Source organism: Suricata suricatta, chromosome 9, assembly GCF_006229205.1.
Source record: "Suricata suricatta isolate VVHF042 chromosome 9, meerkat_22Aug2017_6uvM2_HiC, whole genome shotgun sequence".
NCBI lineage: Eukaryota > Metazoa > Chordata > Mammalia > Carnivora > Herpestidae > Suricata > Suricata suricatta.
In genome coordinates this window covers 38,492,647-38,517,674 of record NC_043708.1, presented here as the reverse complement: position 1 = coordinate 38,517,674, position 25,028 = coordinate 38,492,647, and the positions used below count along the sequence as shown (strand labels likewise).

The 25,028-nt window shown below is 41.9% G+C and overlaps 1 long non-coding RNA gene across 2 annotated transcripts; it reads right to left on the bottom strand.

Annotated features, from left to right (window-relative positions):
- Nucleotides 1-1,138: 1,138 nt before the first annotated feature.
- Nucleotides 1,139-15,503, bottom strand: LOC115302957. 2 transcript variants are annotated; one of them, XR_003913741.1, is made up of 3 exons: nucleotides 15,468-15,503; nucleotides 3,516-3,602; nucleotides 1,139-1,268 (listed from the first exon to the last, which is right to left on the bottom strand). It is a non-coding gene; the product is annotated as an uncharacterized LOC115302957 (long non-coding RNA). The 2 variants fall into 2 exon arrangements; XR_003913740.1 differs by lacking the exon at nucleotides 15,468-15,503 and adding an exon at nucleotides 5,173-5,251.
- Nucleotides 15,504-25,028: the final 9,525 nt, after the last annotated feature.

Genomic DNA, 25,028 nt, shown 5'->3' with positions numbered 1-25,028 from the left:
ATAATGAAAACATGTTAATTAGTTAAAGGTGGCAAGTCTTGGAAATAAGGAGGGTTGAGGCAAATATGTTTATTTGGCTAACATGTTACAAGTACATGTTCACATGTCAAAGTACAGTTTTTGTCCTGGGGTTTTGATTTTTGTGATTATTCTTTTAAACATTGAAGGTAGGGTTTTGTGTTTTTTTCTTTTTTTTATGTAAAAATTGTTTATTTCAATTATTTTTTCTCTTTAAGCGATTATTTACCGAGAAACGAATACAGAGATGTTCTTTCCTTGTTACCACTTAATTGCTTAGTCTGAAATTCCCATAAAGTCACAGAAATTTTGATTCTGGCTGAAAAATCTGTTCTCAGGTGAGCTTCCCCAGAAAAGAATGCCCTCTATAGGGTTTTGTTTACCTGCTGCAAAACCAACCACTTGCCAGAGATGGGTAAGCTGTGGGCTCAACAGCTGCATGTTGTCTAATGAGATTCATAATAATTTCTCTGATACCTTGTATAAGGTGATTCAGAGTATCTAGAAAGATTTCTGTGAGATTAATAGTTCCACTGTTACCTAGAAAGTGGATTAGCTCAACATACTGCATATGTGTCCTCTGCTCTAGTTTAGGTAGATGCTTGGGTCTCCTAGACCAAAATACCTACTTTGTGGCTTTCCTCATAGGTACAAAAGAGTACACAAGGTGCATTTTCCCAGGTGTCCATTTGAACCAGTGAAATTTCTGACATTTAACCATTTTTTATCTATAAAAATGGCAGTTTTAATTTGGTTCAATTTAATAGTTTCTGAAGGTTTTTTCCCTTTTTTTTTTAATTTGAGGAGAAATGAGTGGGGGAGGGGTAGAGGGGGAGAGAATCCCAAGCAGGTTCCACAATGTCAGTGTAGAGCCCAAGGTGGGGCTCCATCTTATAAACTATGAGATCATGACCTGAACCAGAATCAAGAATAGGACGCTTAACTGACTGACTGATCCAGGCACCCCTGAAGTTATTCTTGATCTGACTGCTTTTGTGTCTCCTTTGAATTAACCTTTAGAACTGGATGACAGGTTTAAAGAAAACCATACATATATAAAATTTGCATATATGAAGTTTGGTAAACATAGATGATCCCAAGTTTATGATTCCTACCTTGGAATTAAATCTCAAGTTTTTAAATCACTTGTTCTTTGTCATTTCAGCTTCTCATAGAGCCCCTCTAGATGCTCTAGCCTTAGATCAACTTGCTTGGACATTGGTATGAGAAATGTTATTCCAGCAGTTTGCCTGGAAAGGAAATAATATAAAGTTTAAATGTTAATGCTGGATTATAATAAAGCATAAAGATAAGATAGGAAGATGATTTTATGGTTTTATTTTGAATTAACATAAAAGTGAGGTGAGTGGAGAGTTCCTTTCAAACATAAAGGTCATTGAGATTTATGGATCCAACTCAGTCGGACTGAGCCATCACTGGAGTCTCTGAAAATTATTCTTTTAAGTGCTGTCTTCATTATAGGTGGATGGAGGCTCTAACTAGATGACAAACTGTGACTTAGACCGCAGCCATGCTGTGTCCTTCCTGAAAATCTTTATTGTATTTTGCTATTTGTGTGTGTTTTGCTATCAACCAAAATTGTTTTGTATTTAAAATTCAAAAGGTTTGCTAGATGAGTTTGTGACTGTTCTAGGTCAAATGGGTGTGTATGTGTACCTCACATTAGCATACCAAAAGCATTCCAAGGATTGTCTTTTAAATTTTCAATATAACAGTTTTCAATGTGTATTTGATCATATTTAATGAAGAAAACAAAGATTCACTATATACCATTATAAGAGCAGAATTTTTCTGTTATTTTAGCCAATGATCTTTTAACTGCTTATAAAAAAAAAAAACTAAATGTGTCCAGAACATTCCTAATAAAACAATTAAAATGTTCTGGTGATTTGATATAGCAGAAGCTACATGGGAAATGAGTTTTTAACCTGACAGGCAAATAAAAGTATGTTACTGATATAAATTCAACTTTTATTGATGTATTTTGACAGATTTTGGTGCAATGATCCTTAATAAAATAAAAAGAGGCCTTAGCATTTAATAAAGGCAACAAAACTGCTAATGTGTCAGGATCACAGAAAGGAAGCTTACTTGGTGCCCTTCCTTAGTATTTACGTTATGTCTGATATCAGAATGTTTGCCTTGTTTTTGTCCTTTGGCTTTGTTTGAAATATGTAGGTTCCTAGACTACATTCACTTTAGGACTTACATAAATATTTTTAAGAGAAGTCTGAGGGTGTTGAATTCTACATCCTTGGATCTCATAAGGGTTTGCATTGTGCTCTGTCCTGATTTCTACAATATAAGTTTAGGTTGGACTGTTTAATGACAATATGGCTATAAGTGTGTTACATGTGCATATATAAATATCCTTGTTCAAGATCAACTGCAGGTGCCTGTCACTAGTGTTACTGGTTCAACCTGACCTTCAGAGAGGTTTGCTGCTTCACTACCAGATGGATTTGGCATCTGACAGAACTACAGTGTCAGTAAAAGCTTCCATCTCAGGAGGAGCAGGGCTCCAAGAAGGAAGCTTCCTGGAGTGCAAGTCTCCATGATTTGAAATAAGGAAGAATGCATTAGCAGTTTCTGAAGATCACATAGTTGGTTCTCTGTTGAAACTGTTTTGATATTTTAGTTTCTTGGACTGAAAGTCAAATACTTTTGTTCAAAAATCATTTGTTCAGGTATAAAAATTTGAATGGTTTATGTGAAAATAATTGTACTTTTCAATCTTAGAATCTGTGACTTTCTTAGACTTTAATAATTTGAAGTTATTTGATAAAGTTGGCAGTTTCCTCTTTGGCAAAGGAGGAAGAGAATGAGGAGGGGAAGAAAATGAGATAAATAAGGGCAAGAAGAGGTTCTAAAGTGAAAAACAAGGTATCTTTTTTAACTTAAGAAAATTCTATTTTTTTAAATTAAACTATCAATTTAGGCTCCATAAATACTCCTTAGGTTTTACCGCAGTCGATATAAGGCGTCACTGATCAGTAGATTAGTTGTCTTGTTCTCCCTCCAGTATGTCCCTCCAAAGGCCCTGTATACAGGGAAGGAGGGGATGACCCAATGTCATTTGTCAACTGTCACTTGTAGGTTCCATTGGGAAAGCGATTAAAAAGAAGTTTAAGATAAGGACGTCAGATTTCCCTTCTATTAATTGGTTCCCTAGCTTCTCTGAAGCCGTGGTTTTGAAACTGCCTGCAAGACAATGGCCTGGAAAACTAAAAACTCTTTCTTTCATCAGTGGTGGTGAAGTTGAAAGGTTACCCCACCACCACCTCAGCGAGTGCCTACATTCCCTCCGCCCCTGAGACCTTTAGTTCAGATTCCTAAGGTGGCTCCCATTTCCGTCAGTAACAGCCAAAATCAACAGTGGCCTACAAAGCTCCCTATGTGATGTTCCTGAGACCTCTGACTCCCTTCCTTTGCTTTTGCTTCAGCCACACCGGTCTCCTGGCCATCCCCAAACATACCTGTCTCATTCAGATCCTAGGTTTTACTGTTCCCTCCACCTGGATTGTTTCACGGGCCAAAACAAGTCACATATAACTTCAGGAAACCTGAAAGGAACAAATCAGATTATTTGTGGATAACCCTAAGAGCTACCATGGGGACACTAAAGTGTTTGGATAAATAAGCCTGTGCATGTGTGTGTGCCTGCAGAAAATGAGTTTGGTGTTACATACGCTCCAGGAGACAGGGATTTTCTTGAGCTTTGCACTTTGAGATAAGTGCTGGTGGCACAGAGGTGGGGACCACATGGGATGATCTCCTATCGCAAGTGCTCATAATGATTAGAGGTCAGTGTTTCTGCATCTTTGGGGGTTGAAGCCAACTACCTGGCATTAAGGGTGAGATCGGATATGCATAGACAGAGCGAAGCAGGAAGTTTTCCCAGCAAAGGAAACAGATGAGCAAACGAAAAGGTAAGGCAGCTGAGGCCACTGAGAATGCCTGGCTTAGCAGGAACGTCCCACCTTCAGATCCCCTAAGGGGAGTGAGAGAGGTTTAAAGGCACAACACGAAGAAAGCCTGCTTTTTCTGTCCTTTATTTCCTGAGAAGAGCTTTTCACGAAGTCTACGTTAGGAATACGGCATCGCTTATGTTAAATCAGCTTTACTGTCAAGTTTAGCAGCATTTCAACACATAGAGGAGTTGTGTGTTATTCTCATACACCACCCAGGGCAATACTGCCCCAAACCTAACAGTCATTAAATAATTTGGGCTGATTACCCAGTCAGAAAGTTTATCTGTTATTTTTTCCACCTCGAGGAGTGTTCTGGAGCCTCTGGAAGAGATAGGGGCTGTAGAGAGCCTGAGTATCTCTGGCAGAACTGCAACTCTATGAAGAAGATGTTCATGACCTTAGCTGAGCCCCAACTCAGCTGGCCTAGCTATTACTTGGCCAGCACAACCCAGGAGCCGTGGTCTAATTTGAACTGTGTACTTTGAGGCAAGTGCGTGGGAACAGAGAGGCGGGGACCACATGAAATGCTGTTTGAGGTTTCCTGTTTGCTCTAGCTCGCTGCTGCTGCCCTCTGCCACCACCGCCCTCCCAGCCAAAACAAAATAACGTTAACATTCAGAATGTAGAGTCAGCTAAGAGCAGCTCAGCGTTGGACAGTGTATCATTTTTTTTCAAGTTTCAACAATGGACAACATATTTCACAATTCAAAAAAAATGTAAGGTGTACAATTATCCTGTGCCTACCCAAGTCCACTCACCGTAAATATGACAGTTTGGATGTAAACACGGCAAGAAGCTCTGTTATCAGAAAGCTTCCCTCCTCACTGTGCTGTCTGCTTCCTTCCATTCTAAGCCAGTAACCTATACTAGTTGTGGCCAGGACAGGAGGTAAAACAATATTTTCTTCTTAGTAAATGTGATTCTTTGGAGTAGAAATTTTCTGAATTTAAATGATGAGGAAAAAAGAAAAGAAAAGCAAAACCCACCAGCGTGGGCTCTGCCGACTTACTGAATACCTCATCTTCTCGCTGCCCCAGCCATGCTGCCCAACGTGGCCGGGTAGAATTATTAACCAACATTAAATACAGAAAGCCCTGCTGTCACTAACCCTGAAATATGCTGAAGGTGCCCCTGTCAGAGGCCCCTTCACTGCCATCCTCACCTGCGGTTGGGAGTTTCTGCCTTTGAGACTCAGGAGGCAGTTCACGTGGAAACCGTGTGCCCGCAGCCCCTTGGCTCTCAGTCTGATCTGCAGACAATCTTACCCCTCTCAGTGTTTCTGGGAACACCAAAGTGAGTGGGATGTTTGTCACGGAAGCTATTGTTTTAGGTTAGACTAACTTAAGCCTCCAAATTTGGCGACAGTCTTTCCAATCATTTTCTTTCTTGTCATGCAAGGAAAAGATAAATCAAAGAGAAATCTAGTGTACATGGATTATTGTATAAACTGAAGAATATTAATAATGAAAATTGCTGGACCTATCTCTACCTATGATTTATGATAACCTGTAAAAAAATATCCTCAAGCTGGAAAAAAAACCCAGCATTTTTTCAAACTTCTTTGACCATCAGCCACTCAAATTAATTTCTTAGGGAAAATCTCACCAGATTTATTATCTCTTCACATAATTTTGTTATTGTAAAAGATACATAGCAAAATTACCATTTTAAGTGTACAATTCAGTGGCATTTAATACATTCACAGAGTTGTTTAACCATCACTACTGTCTAGTTCTAGAGCATTTTCATCACCCTAAACAGAAACTGTATCCATTAGGCAGTCACTTCCCATTCTCCCCTCCCCTCAGCCCTTGGCAACCTCTAGTCTACTCTGTAGCTCTAGAAATTTACCTATCCTAGATATTCATATAAGTGAAATCAAACACTATTTGTCCATTTGTGTGTAGCTTATTCCACTTGGCATAATGCTTTCAAGTTTCATCCACGTTCTAAGATGTATCAGAATTTCATTCCTCTTTACAGCTATTATCCCAACAATATATATGCCACAGTTTATCCATTTGCCTGTTGATGGACAGGGGTTTTTCCACATTTTGGCCACTGTGCATAATGTGGCTAGAAACATAGGTGTACAAATCTGAGTCCCTGTTTTCAATTCTTTTGGGTATATACCTAGGAGTGGAATTCCTGGGTCATATTGTAACTCTGTTTTCAACTCATGGAGGAGTACCAGACTGTCGCCCACAGCAGCTGCCCCATTTTAAGTTCTCAGCAGCAACGTAGGAGGGTTCCAGTTCCCCATATCCTTGCCAATATTTTTCTGTTTGTTTGTTTGAAAAATAGCCATCCTATGGTGGTTTCTCACTGGGTTTGATTTGCATTTCCCTGATAACTAATGATGTTGAGCATCTTTTTATGTGCTTATTGGCTATTTGTGTATCTTTTTTGGAGAAATGGCTAGTTTAACCTTTGCCCATTTTTAACTGGGTTGCTTGGTTTTATTGGTGTGTTGGGTTGTAGGAATTCTTTATATATTCTGGATATTAATTTCTTATCAAATAGAGGATTTGCAAATATTTCCTCCCATTCTGTGGGTTGTCTTTCTACTCTTTTGATGTGTAAAAGTTTTTAATTTGGGTGAAGCCTGATTTATTTATTTTTATTGCCTGTGCTTTAGGTGTCATACCTAAGAAATCATTGCCTAACTTGAGGTCATGAAAATTTCCAGCTATGTTTTATTCCAAGGGCTATACAGTTCTTAAATTTAGGTCTGTGATCCATTTTTAGTTAATTTTTGTATATGGTGTAAGGTAAGGGTCCAACTTCATTCTTTTGCATATGGATATCCAGTTTTCCCAGCACCATTTGTTTAAAAGATTAACAACTTTATTTACAAGGATGGATTTCTCTTCCTGCCTCACCTGACCCTGGGCATGGGCTGGAGACAGAGACCTTCCAGACTGCTTCTTCCCTCTCCTGTTACCTGACTTGTGAGGATCAATCCCGATTCCCACAGTAAAAACTGTACTTATGATCTCCATTTAAAACTCTCGAGTAGCCAAGACAAATGGATTTGTGGTTCTTGCTACTAGCAATTAGCCTTTATATACCTGTCTTCTCCATGAGGCTGGATGAGGGCTCTGAGAATTGTTGGCAGTGTATACAAAACACCTTCCACGGTGCCCACCACACAGTAAATGGATCAGTCAGGGCCCTTCCTTTCCAGGCCACAGATCTTAACTCTAGATAACTTAAACAAAAAGTGAAATTTATAGCAAGGCTCTTAGAAGCTCATAGGCTTATAAGAAGGCTAGAAAACCAAGCTTGGAAATGAGCAAAAACCAAGGTAATCAGAGGAAGGGTTTATCCTCTTAGCTTCATAATAAGACAGATGCCAAAATTTAGTGATGCACTGAGACTATCTATAAAGCTGTATAAGAGATTTCCTAGAGGAAATCAGAGCACAAGAAGAGCGAGGTGCATACTGGGCAACAATTTATGGCAACTGTCTGTAACGTGTAATTTGATTATTTGAGACTGTGTTGTCTACTCCACATCATACTCTCACCTACCAGTTTTAGCATCAATTGATTTTATAAATCCATACTTTCTGTATCCTACTGTAAAGAAAGGCTTTCCCTTCCTTTCCAACTTTTAGCTTTTTATAAATTAATACATGTGCCCGGCATATTCTCACTCTATCCTTGAATTTCCTATCCTGAGCTTCAACCCACTGTTGGTCCCTGCTCTAATCCTGAGCTTTGCCTTTGACTCCCAGCCTGCCTCCTGCTCTGAGCCTCACTCACCCCCAAGCTTTCTTGAATCCCTCACCTCACCCTATTTTTGGCCTTGAGTCTGGACAATGTGCCCTGGTGAGTCGACTGGACATTGATAATGTGCTAGCAAAAACATTGATCTCAGAGATAACGTTACATCAATCTTTACCTCCTTTTTAGGAGGTAGATTTCAACTATTTTCCATCAATCTTGAAAGGTTTAGACATATTTTCATTGCTTATCTTTGTCTTATTGGCTTTTCCAAAAGTCAAAACTAGAATTTTTCTTTGCAAAACAGGAGTACTGATTTGACTATTTCTTTATACCTTATTCTCAAAGGTAGTTTTCAAAAATATACCAATGACTTTAAGAGAGAAAATAAGGATTAAGCTATACAATGAACTAAATGTTCAAATATCTCATATGTTTATATATAAATATCCATATGTTGAGGGGCGCCTGGGTGGCTCAGTCGGTTAAGCCTCCAACTCTTGTTTTGGCTCAAGTCGTGATCTCATGGTTCATGGGATTGAGCCCCATGTCAGGCTCTGCACTGACAGCATGGAGTCTGCTTGGGATTCTTTCTCTCCTCTCTGTGATCCTCCCCTGCTCACCCATGCTCTCTCTCTCTCTTTTAAAATAAATAAACTTTTTAAAAAATCCATATTTTGAAACCCTAAGCCCCAATGTCATGGTGTTTGGAGGTGGGACCTTTAAGAGGTAATTAGGTCATAAGGTTGGGGCTCTCATGAATGGGATTAGTGTTTTTATGAGAAGAGGCCAGACAGCTGGCTAGCTCTTTCCACCATGTGAGGATATAAGAAGTTGGCAGTTTGCAACCTACAAGAGGGCCCTCACCAGAACCCAACCCACCTTGACTTTGGACTTCCAGCCTCCAAAACTGTGAGCAATAGCTGCTTTCTGTTGTTTATCAACCACCCAGTCTATGTACTTTTGTATAGCAGCCCCAACTAAGACAGGAAGCAAGAATAGAAAAGTAAGATTAAGCCTAGAGTAAGGCTAGTATATAGAATGCATGTCATTCTATATATGCCCACCTTTTGGGCTTTCTAGTAGCCAGTGCAAAAGAGAGTTTTTAGTATCAATTGGTCATCTTCATTCATCAAGTAGAGGGTGATACTTTTTAAATTCTCTAAACTGAAGTCACATAAAGTTTGCTACTGAAGACATGGTCTATTTATACATTATCCAGTGCTGGGTGGTCCTGTGCCTGGCCTTATGTAGTTTCCTCACAGGCATGTGCTGGTTGGAGCTCAGCTGGAGACTTGTAGGAGCCTTTGCTTCTTTCTAGAGTCCTTTTCAGCTTTCTCAGAAACTGTCTCCTGAGAACTCTAGTGCCAGAGCTTCCCTGGGCTCCAAACTCTGTCAGCCCAGTGTGGAGGGGACACTAGGCTGCATCTCACAACTCCCTCCCTGTGACATAGCCCCTCCCCAGGCAATAAGCTGGGCCATTCATGGGTTCATGTTTTATGTTTCCCCTCTCTTAAGGATCCCTGTGCCTTACAGCCTGATAGTCCAATGTCCTAAAAACCTTTGTTTCATCTATTTTGTCTATGTCCTTAATTGCTTCATGTGGAAGGATATACCTGGTCCCCAAAACTCTTTCTTGCTTCTTGACAACCTCACAATGTTAAGTTCTAACTTGGATGCACCAACCTGTCATTAGAACTTCCAGGAACCAATGCCTTCTAGGCAACATTTATATTAAAATATCCAAACAAAAACTCCATGACATTTTATATCATCTGACTGAACTCAGGTTGGATGTCCTCATGTCCATAATGAGTTAGGAAAGGAGATTTTGTAGTATTACAAAATCATCGTATGTTATAAAGACTTGCCAAATCACTATGTTTGACATCTGAAACTAGTGTAATATTGTGTGTCAAATATACTTCAATTTAAAAAAGAATGCAAAAGCAATAGATGCAGAAGAAATATGAACTTCTGGTGACCATGGAAATATGCTGGTCTTGAAGCTAACATCTCATCTCCAAATCCGTTCTGCTCATCTCTACCCTGTGACACTGGGGCTCCAATCCCTTCAACTACACTTCTCCTTTACCAGCTGATTCCCCCCCCCCCCGCCCTTTTAAGTTATTTAAATACTAATTACAGGAGATGGACTAGAAAGCTTGAATAAATTTTTTGTTTTGCTGACTGGACTGTGACTGATAAAAGCTACCACCCATTAGAAAAAGGACAACTAGTGGTTGCTATGTAGGTACAATTTGTCACTTCTCAGATTGGCAAAAACTAAAAATGATACGATGCTATGTTGGTCAATGCATGAGAACATATGAACGTATATGCTCTTGAATGTAGATTAATATAGCCATTATTTTTGTGGACGATGGCAATATACATTTGCAATGTGTATGTATTTTGACCAATATATTTTACTTCATGGCAAAAAAAAATCCTGTTATGTTATAAGCTTGTCATTAGCTGAACCCAACACTTAACTTTCTACAATGTAGTTATTGTTGGTTATCATGTCACATTTGCTGGCAATGCCCAGCATGTAAACATGTTTGCATCTTATATGGCTTTGTATGGAGATATGTAGATGTACTGAGAATATTCAACTCCCTATTATCCAGAGACAAACTATAATGAGGACAGAAAAAGACAATGTATATTGAAAACACTTAAGTTACCAAAAAAGTTAAATTACCTAGAAATTGACAAAAAGCACCAACCATTTGGAAGGCATCTACTGTTTGGCACTACTGGGAACAGTACACCACATGTTAGGTCTACCATGTCTGGGGAATGCCTCTCCCTGACCAACCAGAAATATAATAGTCAGACAGAATTTGATTTCCCAACCCACGGCCCCCCTGGAGAACAAGGCAGTGACCCATAGTCTACGTCTAGCAGCCTGCATGGCCAGAGACCCCATTCCAGTTAGCTGAGACCATGGAATCAAGTGAGGACGAGGAGGAAGAAAGCAGGTGCAGGCAATGGACAGTGCTTGTCCTTGTCCTGAATTTCAAAACAATGGGCTTAGCGAAGAAACCTCTAGGCTGTTTTTCATTTTGGTTTATGTTCCCAAATTCTTTTATAGCATTTGTACATTTGGATGATGGTTGTAGAAGAGTAAACATGTTTCTAAATATTGCACTTAATTTTAGCTAGACAAATAAAGCCTCAGGGTTACATCATTCAAAGATATAATGGCTCTAGCCTCTAACATGTGGGCAGCCTTCGCTGTTGACTTTCAGGATTCCACCATGTGTGTGGATTAACTTATTTCTTCTACTTTTGCTGCCATCAACTGATGAACTCCTTCCATAGGCCTTTAATCCAAATTCCCCAAGAGAGAGAATCTGATTGGCTGGCTAGTCAACATCCATTCTCAAGAGTTTTGTTGGGCTGTGCTCCCTCTCTGGGCCAGCCACCTCACAGACCACACCCAGTCTGTGAGACAGGAGCCTTAAGCTCAGGTGCCAACCTCTGACCTAGGGCAGCAAAGTCATGTGGGATAAGGCAAGACTGACTGTGAGTACAACAGGCATTCAGTGGATGACATTCAGTACATACATGGAGGATTTTCCTTAACAATTCCAACAGTACATGCAAGCTCCTACGTTAATTCTCTGTAGGAGATGAAGATGTGGGAAACACTGGATTCCAGTCTTTGAGAAACAGTGACAGATGCGGTTCACATTTATGAGACAAGCCAGTGAATGAAGAGGGGAATGGAAGAATGGCAGCATTCAGCTGATGCAGAATGTTAGTCCCCCTGAGTCAAGCATGTAGGTCAATTGCTTAACTCAGGGATGTTCCCTAATGGCAACTCAGTAAGTGATAGTTGTTACTATGGAGACAGCAGATAAAGCACCATCCCGGAGCCTCCCAGGCATGTCCTTATGCCAGTTCTGCTGCACCAAGCAAGTGTGGGGAGCAGGCACAGCCAGTCTGTAGTGGTACAGCTGCTTTTGCAAATAGGGGAGAGAACAGGGGCAGAGGCCACAGGGGCTGCCGCTTTCATTCCAAAAAGCTCCTAGCTGTTGCCTCCGGGCTGCCCTGAGGTGGGGAGCAGGGGCAACTGGACAGGGCTAATAGGAGGTGCTCACCTGGGACTTGAGGAAGCTCTGAGTGCACCCAGTTGTTGTTTTATTTTTAATTTAAATCCAAGTTAGTTAACATGTAGTATTAATAATGACTTCAGGAATATAATTTAGTGATTCATCACTTACATATAACACTCAGTGCTTATCCCATCAAGTGTCCTCTTTAATGCCCCTTGCCCATTTAGCCATCCCCCCACCTACAAACCCTTCCAGCAATCCTGTTTGTTCTCTGTATTTAAGAGTCTCTTATGGTTTATCTTGCTCTCTCTTTTTATATTATTTTTGCTTTCCTTTCATTATGTTCATCTGTTTTGTCTCTTAAACTCCACATATAAGTGAAGTCATATATTTTTCTCTGATTTATTTCACTGAGCATAATACACTCTAGTTCCATCCACGTTGTTGCAAATGGCAAGATTTCATTCTTTTTGATTGACAAGTAATATTCCATTGTATCTATAAACCACATCTTCTTTATCCATTCCTCAGATGATGACACTGGGCTCTTTCCATACTTTGGCTGTTGTCAGTAGTGCTGGTATAAACAGCAGGGTGCATGTGCCCCTTCAAAACCACACTCCTGTAGCCTTTGGAAAATACCTAGTAGTGCAATTGTTGGGTCATAAGGCAGTTCTATTGTTAATTTTTTGAGAAACCTCCATACTATTTTCCAGAGCTGCTGCACCAGTTTGCTTTCCCACCAGCAGTGCAGTGTTCCTCCTCTGCATCCTTGCCACATCTTTTGTTGCCTTAGTTGTTCATTTTAGCCATTCTGACAGATGTGAGGTGGTGTCTCATTGTGGTTTTGATTTGTACTTTCCTGATGATGAGTGATGTTGAGCATCATTTCATGTGTCTGTTAGCCATCTGGATATCTGTTCATGTCTTTTGCCCATTTCTTCACTAGGTTATTTGTTTTTTGGGTGTTGAGTTTGATAAGTTCTTTATAGATTTTGGATACTAACTCTGATATGTCATTTTGAGTACACCCAGTTCCTGAGTCTCCACACTCTACCCGTGGCTTGTCAGCAGGTCAGCTGGCACCATCTTTTGTGGGCACAGCTCTGAAGTCTATCTGGGAGTTTGTATATTCAGATAGATTTTTGCTAGGTTTTTGGGGCCCCTTCAACTTCCTTAAGGCCATAAGCCACAGTAGTTGGCTGGAGGTTCCTCATGAACAGCAAGTGACTGTGTTTCCCTGGGTGTCCCCTGCTCATACAGAGCCAGCCTTGTGGTTCCCCACTGGCAGGAAGAAGGCTCCCATGGGGCCTCCCCCTACCAATTTGCAGGCTGGGTGAGTTGCTGGTTTCAGATATCTGCTTCCCAGGTCAGAGTGAGTTGAGCTGAATGAATAACAAGAAGTATTTTATGCAACACAGCAGACACTGCCTGTCAAGTTCATTTGGGTCTTACATTCAAATTGACCAATTAATTTTTTCACCACAAAAACTCAAGATAACCCATGAGCATGACTTTCAAACTCACCTTTGACATATATGTAGGTGGGAAGCACAGAAGCGAGCAGTGTGGTCTCCTGTCCTTATGGGCAGGGGGAGGGGGGCTGGCGGTCTTCCAAAGTGCCTGCCCACATGGCCAGGGCAGGTTTTCAAGGGCTGTAAATATCAGTTGTATCCCTATGACTAAATTTGGCCTAATTTCTAACTTGTGAACCATGATTATGTGTTCTTTAAATGAGGGTAGGCAGTGTTTTCAGCCGTTTGCCAGGGGTTAAGATGAAATCTCACAGGCGAATTGAGGAAGGGGGTTATGGTGGATTATCATCATGCTTCTCATCTGTGGGCAGGTGTCTGATCCTTCTTCATGGCCTCTCCTTCCCAGGTGTCCACCTTATTGCTAACTCTTTGCCTTGCTAAATTTGTCCTCAGTCTCTCTCAGAGAAAGGAACATGACTGGAGAACTGGCGTTCGCACAAATTCCTCAGCAGCAACGTAGTCCACAGAAGAGCTGACAGGGAGGAGTGGCAAGGAAATCTTGTTACTAAAATAAGATTTTAAATCCTCCAGAATTGGCTCCTTAGAAACTGCATTGGTTTTGAAGAGACTGAAGAACCTACCAGGGACCCTAGGACCTATTTTTCCACCCCTGGGAAACTCCAAAGCTGGGAGACACACTAAACACACAGTGTAGAGTCCCTTGTATTTGAGTCACAATGTGTAATTGGTTCATCCCTCTGTCCTCCGAGATGAAAGTTATTTACTAATTACTCTCTTTTTTTCTCTTTTAGTTCACTGGAGGGGACTTCCAAACCTCTCAGTATGGAACCATAGGTCTCCTGAGCCAAGCAGAGGCCTGAACGGAGGAAGGAGTCTTTGTCAGTCTGTCTTTCTACAGAAAGAGACTTGCACAGAGGCCAGCAGAAGCAAAAGATACACAAAACCAGCTTCAGATGCATCATTTTTCCAAAGATACTGAACACAGCAGATTTGTAGGTATATGCCCCAAAGTACACAGCTACTCTGTCTTTTGACCACTTTGCACATGGTTGGGCAAAGCAAATCAAACTAGCACCACCACATGATTGACACTTACTGCGTGTGTATCCTGTGTCAGGTACTGTGTTGAGTGCTTTCCACACAGAATCTTCTTTAAATCCTTAAAACACCACCCTAACATAGGCATGATAATTTTCCTATTACTCAGATGAACAACTGAGGCTTAGAGAGGACGCCTGACTTGTACAGGGGTGCACCACTACTAACTGGGTGAGCCAGGGTGTGAAACCAGGAAGTCTGCCTTCAAATCCAGTCTCCTAACTACTCTGTGGTCTTCATTGGCCACTTGTTGAGTGGATAAACCACAGCCTTTTGCTTTCTCACTTCAGTCTCAACTGGGCATTAGAGCAAATGTCCCTGCTTGGAGTTACTAACCACCAACCCCAGGAGCTTCTCCTGCCACAAGCAGCCTCCTCTCCTGAGCACGGTCTCTGTTCTCCCAGAGCCCGGCAGTCAATTCCACAGCGTTGTGTAGGGCTAAAGAGAAGTGAGCTGCAGACTCCTTTGTTCCCTGGATAGATTCCATTTCCTTTTCAATTGTCTAATGGTTCTTTAGTGATGTAACATTATACCCAGAGTATTCTGCTTTTAAAAAGAAACTTCCATGGAAGTTGGCAAATTACCACTCATAGCTCTGTGGATGATAAAGTCACAGGATTTGAGTGTCAGAGTGCACCTGGTGTCAATAATTACAGGGTTGGACATGGAGGAAAGAAGGGGTGAGAGCAGACCAAATACAGCTGGGTGCGGAGACTGGTTCAGGAGGGGTTTGACAGTGCTGGGGACGAGGAACCAGGCTGAGGGGGTGACATCATCTCCCACCCCAACCGTGTCCCTCCACCTTTTCTTCTTACCTTGGGTTCCTTTCTTTCTTTTCTTTTTATTTTTAAATTCTTTAATATTTATTTATTTTTGAGAGAAAGAGAGCACGAGTTGGGGAGGGGCAGAGAGAGAGGGAGACACAGAATCTGGAGCAGGCTCCAGGCTCTGAGCTGTCAGCACAGAACCGGACACAGGGCTCAAACCCACAAACCCTGAGATCACGACCTGAGCTGAAGTCGCATGCTTAACCGACTGGGCCACTGAGCCACCCAGGCATCCCCTCACCTGGGTTTCTTTTGTGATCTGTGTTTTTCCCTCATCTCAGATCTCTGTCCATCTTCTTACATCAGCTCCAGACAGCCTGTGGGGATCAAAAGAAAAGCTCTTGAGGAATCCTCATGTCAAACAATCTGTGTTTTGCTTCTTCATTTGGGTTCTCTAATCTGTAATATTGTGATAACATGCCAGAAACATTCTTGGAATTTAATACAGAGACAAAACCGAAGAGACTAGAAAACAGATGTCACAATGTCTAGTAGCCTTCAAACGATTTCTTCAGTTACTCCTTTTAATTTTTACCTGGAAAATAATCTAATCTCTTAGACCTGTACTGTGGCTACTTAAATTATAACATAAATTAATAGAGATTAAATGCAAGCAAAAAAATGTCAGTCCTTCAGTTGCACAGCCATACTTCAAGCACCCAGTAGCCACATGTGATATGTGGTTGGCGGCTGCCATCTTGAACACTGCAGATACAGAACATTTCCACCCTAGCGTAAGTTCTGGACAGTGCTGGTTTAGACACCAATATTATTGTTCTAATGCTGATGATACTTCATTGGGGCAGAACTTCTGAAGGATAAGCTAAAAGATACTGCTAACAGTGAGACTACACTACCTTCCAGGCAGCCTGCTCAGCACTTTTTGGAAACCACTTAGATATGGTCTCATATTTTATCTCTTTCTGTCCAGGGAGTAATCAGAGTTCTCAGGGTGAATTAGGGGCTCCAAGAATTATCCTGGCATTAGGAATGAGTCATCCACAGGCCCCTAGGTGGCTCAGTCGGTTAAGCATCCAGCTTCGGCTCAGGTCATGATCTCACAGTTGGTGGGTTCAAGCCCCACGTGGGGTTCTGTGCTGACAGCTCACAGGCTGGAGCCTGCTTCAGATTCTGTGTCTCCCTCTCTCTCTGACCCTTCTCTGCTCACGCTGTCTCTCTCTGTCTCTCAAAAATAAATAAAAAAACATTAAAAAAAGGAATAAGGCATCCAGGGCATGTAACATCCTCTGTCCTTTATAGCATTTGGATACTGGCTCAGTTTATAATGATGCTTTTGTCTTGCTGGGGTCTCCAACATGTATGGTCCAGCTTATTTGTTGATGACATTCCCATGTCATAACTGAGGGACTTTATCCAGGCTGTCACCTCGGGTCCTTTTTAGGGGACATAGGAATCTTCTGAAAACTCCTACAGAACACTCTGTTTTGAGGCCACCCCTAGACCCTTCATGGGGTCACCTGCAGGTAAAAGTTTCTCTACTCTCTACTTCTAAGTCAATCTGTGCTTTTTATTTTCCCATTCCTTCTTTTAGACTTAGTTCAGAATGGTGGGCTCTGTGCCTGTTCTTCAGAACTCAGAAATCTCTACGCTCTAGTCACCCATCCTCCTGCAGGTCAAACCCTTATCCCTTTTGGGAAGAGAAAACACTACCTCTTCTTATATTCTTCCTCCTTCCTATGATTTATGCAGAGGTCAGCAAGCTTTCTGAAAAGGACAGATAGTAAGTTACTATTTTAGGCTTTAAATTCCATACAGTCTCTGTTGCAACCACTCATCTATGCTGTTCTAGTGCAAAAGTAGTTATAGACAATTCATTAAAAAAATGGGTGTGACTGTTTTAATAAAACTTTATTTATAAAAGCTCTACCCCTGCAGGCCATTGCTTGCTGACCTCTGGTTTATAGAAGGTCCTTTTGTCTTTGGCCCTTAGTATTTGGAAACAAGATTTTAGAATTAAAGGGACAAAAATTACTCAAGAGGCTGGCTCTTATACTTAAAAATCTGATATCTGCTATAATTTTTTTTTTTTAATCTACCTTTGAACTAAAACAGCAAGACTTTTCTTCTGCTAGGATTTTAGTCCTATCCATATAGGAAGTCCCCAAGGATTTTTGAATGATAAGAGAGAGGAATGGGTAAGGTGTTAGAAAATAGTTAAAATAATAATATTTCTCAGCTATATTACAACATGGACTAGCAGTTCTTATCTGTGATTGCAATGATTATTTTATAAAATGTGCCTTCCACATTGCGAGGCATGTTCCATAAATGCACACCCCTTTCCATTTCTGACGTTGTGATGTCATGTGAACGCCAGCTGGGAGGCCCGCTCTCTCCTAAAGTACCTGCGCCCATCAGCTTACTAACATGCATTCCTTACTTCATTCTTAGAGGAGCTGCAGATTTTCCCCAGAGGAGAAATTTCAAAATTCTCAGCTTTTTCTTAAAACCACATGGCAGAAAGTTGATGGTCAGATCCTCTGGGAAGGAGCCATCAGCCTGCTGGTTATGAAATGGGAGAAAACAGTGTTGCCTGCAGGAAGGCACTGCTTGTCCACTTCAGAGGAGAGGACATGGAAAATGAAGTGCAGATTTTCTAAGATCACATTTCACACTTCCTCTGTAGGAGTCAGGACTTTCTTGCCGACAAGTGATAGAAACTTAACTAGGTTGGGCAAAAGGGGAATTTGTTATTTCATAGTATATACTGTTGAACAACTACATTGTGGCTGGTCAGGAGCAGCTGGGCCTCAGGAACAACTGGACCTGGTGCCTAAGCGCCCTCCCTACTTTCTTACCTTCTAGGTAGACCAGACTGCCGACAACTCCTAAACCTTGATACCTTCTTTTACTTCCAGTTTTAAAAGTCCCAGGGAAGGACTCCAACTGTCTCAACTGCCAATGCTGGTCCTAGTGGTTCCTCCTCTCACCTTGTGCAGGCTTGGGGTGGGTCAGTGTGCCCCCACCTCTATCCCAGCACACACCCAGGAGAGCAATGCTTTGTTAAGGCAGTCACGTATAAGAGCTGTTATCATGTTGACTCAAAGCTGATAGAGTTTTATTCTTTTCAGGCAAACTCAGCATTTTAGGTTGATATCTTAGCAGCTCTGACTGTCCTTAGGAATGTGTTCCACAGGCTGTGCGCCACTGCTGTCCTGTGTCATTGGTAAGGCTTTGCAGTGGAGGCAGCCTGATAAGCGTGTGACGAGCCTGCCCTTTCTGGCAATGCAATTCAGCCCCTGTCACGCTCTGTTTCTTCTCGCGGTCATTGAGTCGGCCTAGCGCAGCCTCTCACTGGCCAGCATGGTGTTCCCTGGGGCTGAGGATCTAATGTCAGTAGGACACGATTCGATTCACATTGAAGATGGATATTAAGTCTTTTCACTCAGGGTCTTGTCAAGAAAAACAAATCTGCCTGCTATCAAAAGCACAGAAAATGCCCCTTCCCATAACAGCGGTTGTCTGTGTTCACTGATATTGAAGGGCCTGTCTGTCCCCAAGCCTCTGAGGCGGTTTTGTCAAGGTCAATTCAGCTGATCTTTTTCAATGATAACCAAAAGAGGATTAAGTTAACATCTGACCTTTAAAGAGCTTTCTCTTTGGGGAACTAGGCTAATTAAAAAATTAAAAGGCTGCTTTTTAAAAATATTTAGACCACAGCCTAGGGAAAACATGAACACACTGCTTATAGCCGCAGAAATACCCATAGAAAATTCTGAACAGCAAGCTAGATTTATTGTCTCACAGATGAGCTTAGTGTGGTGACTTTGGAATCAAACAAAAGTGGGGTCCAACCTTGGTCCTGCTACTTTCTAGTTGTGTGGTCTTGGACAAGTCTCTCATCTTTTCTAAGCTCTGGTATTTGTAAAATGAACAGGGATAATAACAGTAATCACCCCAAAAGGTTGCTGAGAATCCAAATGAGATAGTACACTTAAAGCCTTGTCATTTAAGCTAACCATTCCTGTCACTGTGGACACGTTTAAACTTAAAGTTTTTAAAATTGTGTTTAGTTACTTGCCCCATCATGTTGACAGCTGAATAGAGTCTCATGACAAAGTGGCCAGCTCTCCTCTGCCAAGAACTCAGAGGATCCTCTCAGTTCTGAGATGGACCAGATGTTCCCACACAGATGCGGCAACACCCGCCCCAGCTGCCCCTAAACTTGACCAGATACCACTGTGATGACTCTGCCATCAGAAATAAAAAGCCATTTTGAGGAAAGAGTAGCATGGGATTAGGGATAGCAATATTGTCCCCAAAAGCCAGGAATATCATTGTCCTTTAAATTCTGTAAATAGTTCTCCATTCAAGGAGATACTGATCAGTGTTAAATATTTCCATCCAAAGCAGTGTTCCTCAGGTTGCTTTTTTCTTTTCACTGGTTTAGACAATGCCTGAAAGGATGCCTTTTTCATGTTGACAAATGTCATAAACCCACAGGACTTTGTTATAGTCTGAAAATAAGGTCCTGGACTCTTCCTGGGAGTGAGATTTGTCTACTATCAAAGGCCTTTAGCCCCTTGCCCCTCAAACGTGGGGTACAGACCAGAACTTTGACATTACCTAAGTGCTTGTTAGAACAGCAGAAGTTTTAGCCCTACCCCAGACCTGCTCCATCAGAATCTGCATTTTAACAAAATCCCCAGGTGGTACTGATGCGAGATAACACTGGAGAAGCCTTGTTCTCTTGTTTTTTAGCTGCAGATCAGAAACACTTGGAGAGCCTTAAAAACTACTGAAGTCTCCTCACCATCCTCAAAGATCCCCACTTAATTGGCACTGGGAGTTTTCAAACCTCCCTGGGTGACTGTGATGTCCCACCAAGGCGGAGGCTGTGTGCCGGAGACATTCCTTCCTCTTCCTCTACTTATTCCTATAATATTAATTTCTCTAAAAGTGAGAATCTCTCAAGCTGCCGTGATGGTTCATTTCACGTTGTTTATATCAATGATTGGATGGATGCCCACTTTTTAGATAATGCCGTACAACTTGGAGATTCACTTTGAATTTTAAAAATAATCTTTAGGAATTTCTTCTGAACCTTGCCAAGGTCTCCATGTCCTTCTTTTATTGTAAAGTCCAGAATGAGACACAGTCTTCCAATACAGCCCTAAACACCACTGAACATCAGCATAAAGGACTTTTGTGTCCCTCTGAATGAAAGGTACTGTTATAAGGAAAGTCAGACTATTTGGATGGGGAGGGGGCAGTTTTAATGGCCAAGCAAAAGATTTTCTCATGCCTACACTCAGCCTGGAAGTGAATAAGTCAGTTATGCAAGGAGAAAACCCACCTTCTCAGTTTTGAGCTTTCCTAATGGAGAAATAAATGTGTTGTGATTTAACCCAAAAAAATTTCATAAGCTTTACTGCATCTGTAATTCATGGATGCTCAAACAGATAAACTCACTTGCACCAAACTTTAAGACAGTTCTACTGATTCAAATATTCGGCTGATGTCATGAGCATAAAAGTCACCTGAACCTTACACTTTTGTGACAGTGGCCTCCAAACCTAACTACTCTATTTATAAGAATCATCTGGGCTGCTTTCTAAATGCATCTAGAAGTTTGGGCAAAAATATTTGTGGTTTTAAAAAAACTAATTTCTTCTCAAACTTTAATAGGAGGTCTTGTTAAAAAGTTAGGTTCTCAGGACCTGCCTCCACAAGTCTGAAGTACGGCCCGAGATTTTGCATTCTAATCATCTTGAAAGTGATGGTGTGCTGCTGCTTCATGGACCACACTCTGAGTGGCAATGCCCTAGAACATTCTAATAATCGCAAGTTGGAGAACCAGAATCTTAGGCATTTCAAATATTGCCTGAAATATGAAAGCTCATCACTTCAGTGTTTTCCAGCTGCTTAGGGTGTATCGATGAGACTGGGACATAGGCTGATATAAAATGTCAATAGGCAAATTCAGTTTCAAGTGGGGTGAGAAACCTGGTTGAGAATGTTTAATTACATCCATGCCTTGCCAATAGCAGAAGAAAGTGAATTCCTTTATTGCTTTAGTGATCTATTCTTTAGAGTTCACCAGCAAACACAAAGGCAAGAGGAACCGTTACTTGAAATTCATATTATTTTAGCTGATGTATCTGGAGCACGGTGATAAATTAATCATGACATCTGGTCTGATTCACAATCGTGCTCTAGTCCAATTTACACTTCGCATTTGCAGACCTGAGATGCGATGCATTAAAATGGTGCACACATCATAGATTTTTCTCTTCAATAAACTCGTGGAGGGAGGTGCTCTCTCAGCCTTTGCAGTGAAGCACCTGCCCAGAGGCCTAGGCTGACAGTGAAAGCGGCCTCGAGCAGGGAGGCAGGGAGAAAGGGCCGCGCTGAAGACAGACGTAGCCGCTGCCTAATGGGCAAAACCAGCTTTCGAGAGGGAGTGGGAGTCGTTAAAAAATAACTTCCCGGCTTAATGACCGAGGCAGGCTTATTCACCGGGAAGGGGGAGCGGCGTGGGGTTGTTACTAAACATAACAGATGGCAGCTGTCTGCGGCTATATAGGGCGCACTGACAAATCCCCGGGACGGCCCCAGCGCGCGCAGGTCTGTGCGAGGGGGGCTGCGGGCGTGGTGCAGCTGCCGCCAGGCTCAGAGGGCGCTGCCTGCGGAGGAGCCGGGAGGAGGTCGCCCTCTGCGAGGCCCGAGTGCACTGAGCGTGGCTCCCGACCCCGGGACAGGACAGGTTTGGTCTAATTCCTGGGCTGGGGGCTGCGCCGGGCAGGCGAGGCCTCTCGGGCTTCATCCGCCCTCTGCACCTGCGGGCGCTGGGGCTCGGAGGCTCGCCCGCTGGGACAGGGACACCCCCAGTCCAAGCTCCCATGGGGGATGTTAATGAACCGTACAAGTATTTATCTAGGCCTGCGGGTGCTCCTCGCCTGGGAGGTGTGTGCAGATGAGCAAAACTCCGGCCTCCCTCGTGCAACCTTAAAAGCCAGAGTGTGGCTGGTAAAGTAGCTGGCACGCACACACTAAAGATGATACTGAACCATGCTTGAGTTAGTTTTGTGTCATAGCCATGATTTCCATGTGGTAACCCATTTTCCAAACCCCAAATCGGTCACCCATAAACACCAAATCAATCATCCATATACTACCGTTTATATCAAATGACTTGAAATTTTTTTAATGTTTATTTTTGAGAGAGAAAGCGAGAGACCAAGAGACAGAGGGCGATCAGGGGAGGGGCAGAGAGAAGGAGACACAGAATCCCAGGCAAGCTCCAGGCTCCGAGCTGTCCGCACGAAGCCTGACTGGGGCTGGAACCCACCAACCATGAGATCAGGACCTAAGCCAAAGTCGGATGCTTAATAGACCGTCCCACCCAGGTGCCCCAAATGGCTTTTTTCTATGATTTGGATATTCAGATGGGGAAAACCTTACAAAGCTAGTCAAGTTAAATTGCTTTTAAAGCTATATTAAAAAATATTTTAACTGAAAAGATAAAATTGGACAGCACTAGTAGTTGGGGATGATTTCTGAAATACAGGAAAGGTAAGTTAGGCTTCTGAATTACTGCTGTGGGGGTGGGGGGAGAGGGCGTAGCAAAAGAGAAGGGATTTAGGAATTCTGAGGGCTGAATAACCATACATCACTATAATTTTCAAGCTGCAAAGACCACTGGAAATTGAAGTCAGACGAGTTGTATATACGTTAGACAGTTTATCTCTAAATGAGCAGGAACTGTCCCCAGTGAGGGAGCAGAGGAACTACTGAGCTTTCTAGCTAAGGTTCTAAGTCTCTGAAATGAGCTCCAAGAAGGACCACATGGGTCATGGTGCATTTCCTGCCTTTCACTCAGACCTGTGTGGCATGGAAAAGCCTCCTCACCTCAATCCTCATGGACTTCTTGACTCCTCCATCAACAAATGTCAGGGATGAGGCTTCCTTATTTTCTTCTCAGTCGCCCACAGTGCTTTTTACTGAAGCTGGGAAAGTCCACATTTCACTCATTTAGCAAATGTTAAGTGCATTCTATGTGTGGAGCCCAGGTGCTCAGACTCAACAAAAAAGGTGAGAATCCTGGTCAGCTTGGAGCTGGCAAGAAGCTAGAGAAATAGATAAAAACTATGGACAGTATCAATCTGACAATGGTGTGGCACTAGTTTCCTATAAAAAGAATCCTTCCTTTGGACTTAGAATTTTAACACAATGAGAATCCTCCATGCAATGTGAAGCTATCACTGTAATTACTGAATGATTTCAAAGAAAAAGGCATAGCTGATGGAGGAATCCATATGCTTGAAAGAATAGAAAGGAGCTCAAATTCCTTGTGAATTTGGTAAAGTTGGTACCCAACTTTATAGGGACATAATCTATTAATCTGTTTTAATTCTCTCTCTCTCACCCTTTTATATTTTCATTTCTCTCCTTCCCCACCTTCAATTCCATGCCCACGAATTATATTTTTCCTTGTCACAGGTTCTGTTTCAATGGTTTCCAAAACCTAAAAGATACTGTATGTCCACTCTACATAAAGCCAGGACAGACTAATATATATGTAAAAAAATCTTTGCTTTTGGCTACAGTTGTAATTCATTGTGGTAACACTGACCATTTTATCAGTTACCTATTAAAGAGTATTTGGAAGGTAATACTAGGATGCAACATAACGCCACAAAGAATATTAGATATAATTGATTGCATGCACCTACACACTCACACATTCCAACTCCTGCTTCAGTCAGTTCTTTCATAAGCTTCTGTGTACTCATGTTAGAAACATGGGTTTATTTATTCTCTTTTAATCCCTGTGTTTTCTATATAGGATCTGGATTTTAAAATCTCACTTGTACTATTGTTATAGGTTATTGCTATGGCTATAGTTGCACTTACGGGAAGTGATTTAAGGTAATATATGGATGAACTTTAAAGAACTTTAAGTTATGCATATATTTTAAGGTATATTTGAAAAATATAGTTTATGAAAACATGGTCTCACAGAAATTACTTAGGATGTATACAAGTTTTAAAAAAATGAATTGAGGGGCGCCTGGGTGGCTCAGTCGGTTAAGCCTCCGACTTCAGCTCGGGTCAGATCTCACGTTCGTGGGTTCAAGCCCCACGTCAGGCTCTGTGCAGACGTCGGGCTCGGAGCCTGGAGCCTGCTTCCGGTTCTGTGTCTCCTTCTCTCTCTGCCCCTCCCCCTCTCATGCTCTGTCTCTCTCTGTATCAAAAATAAATAAAAAACATTAAAAAAAGTGAGTTGATAAAAAATATTCAGTTAATTATAACACATGGTAATCAGATACAACAAAAATAACATAGCCAGTCAGGAACGCCTAAAGTACTTAAGTCATAGGTTTACATATGATTCAGGAGGACCCAAAAAGGCAACTGCACCTGGCCCTAAAGAAGGGCTGTTGGGCCACCTGGTTCAGTTGGTTAAGCATCCAGCTTTTAATTTCATTTCAAGTCATGATCTCACAGTTTGAGTTCAAGCTCTGCATCAGGCTCTGAGCTGACAGCATGGAGCCTGCTTGGGGTTCTCTGTCTCCCTCTCTGTCTGCCTCTCCCCTGCTTGCTCGCTCGCTCGTGCTCTCTGTCTCTCTCTCTCTCTCTCTCTCTCTCTCTCTCTCTTTCTCCCTCCCTCCCTCTCTAAATAAATAAATTTTTTTTTAATTTTTAAAAATTTTTAAAAATTAAAGGGCCCTTCACAAGGTACGCTCCAGTCTGACTCTGCCAAACATTCCATTGTTCCTCACCAGCAGACAAATAAAATCAGGTACCAATGACTTAAGAAAAAAAAATGTTGGGTTTT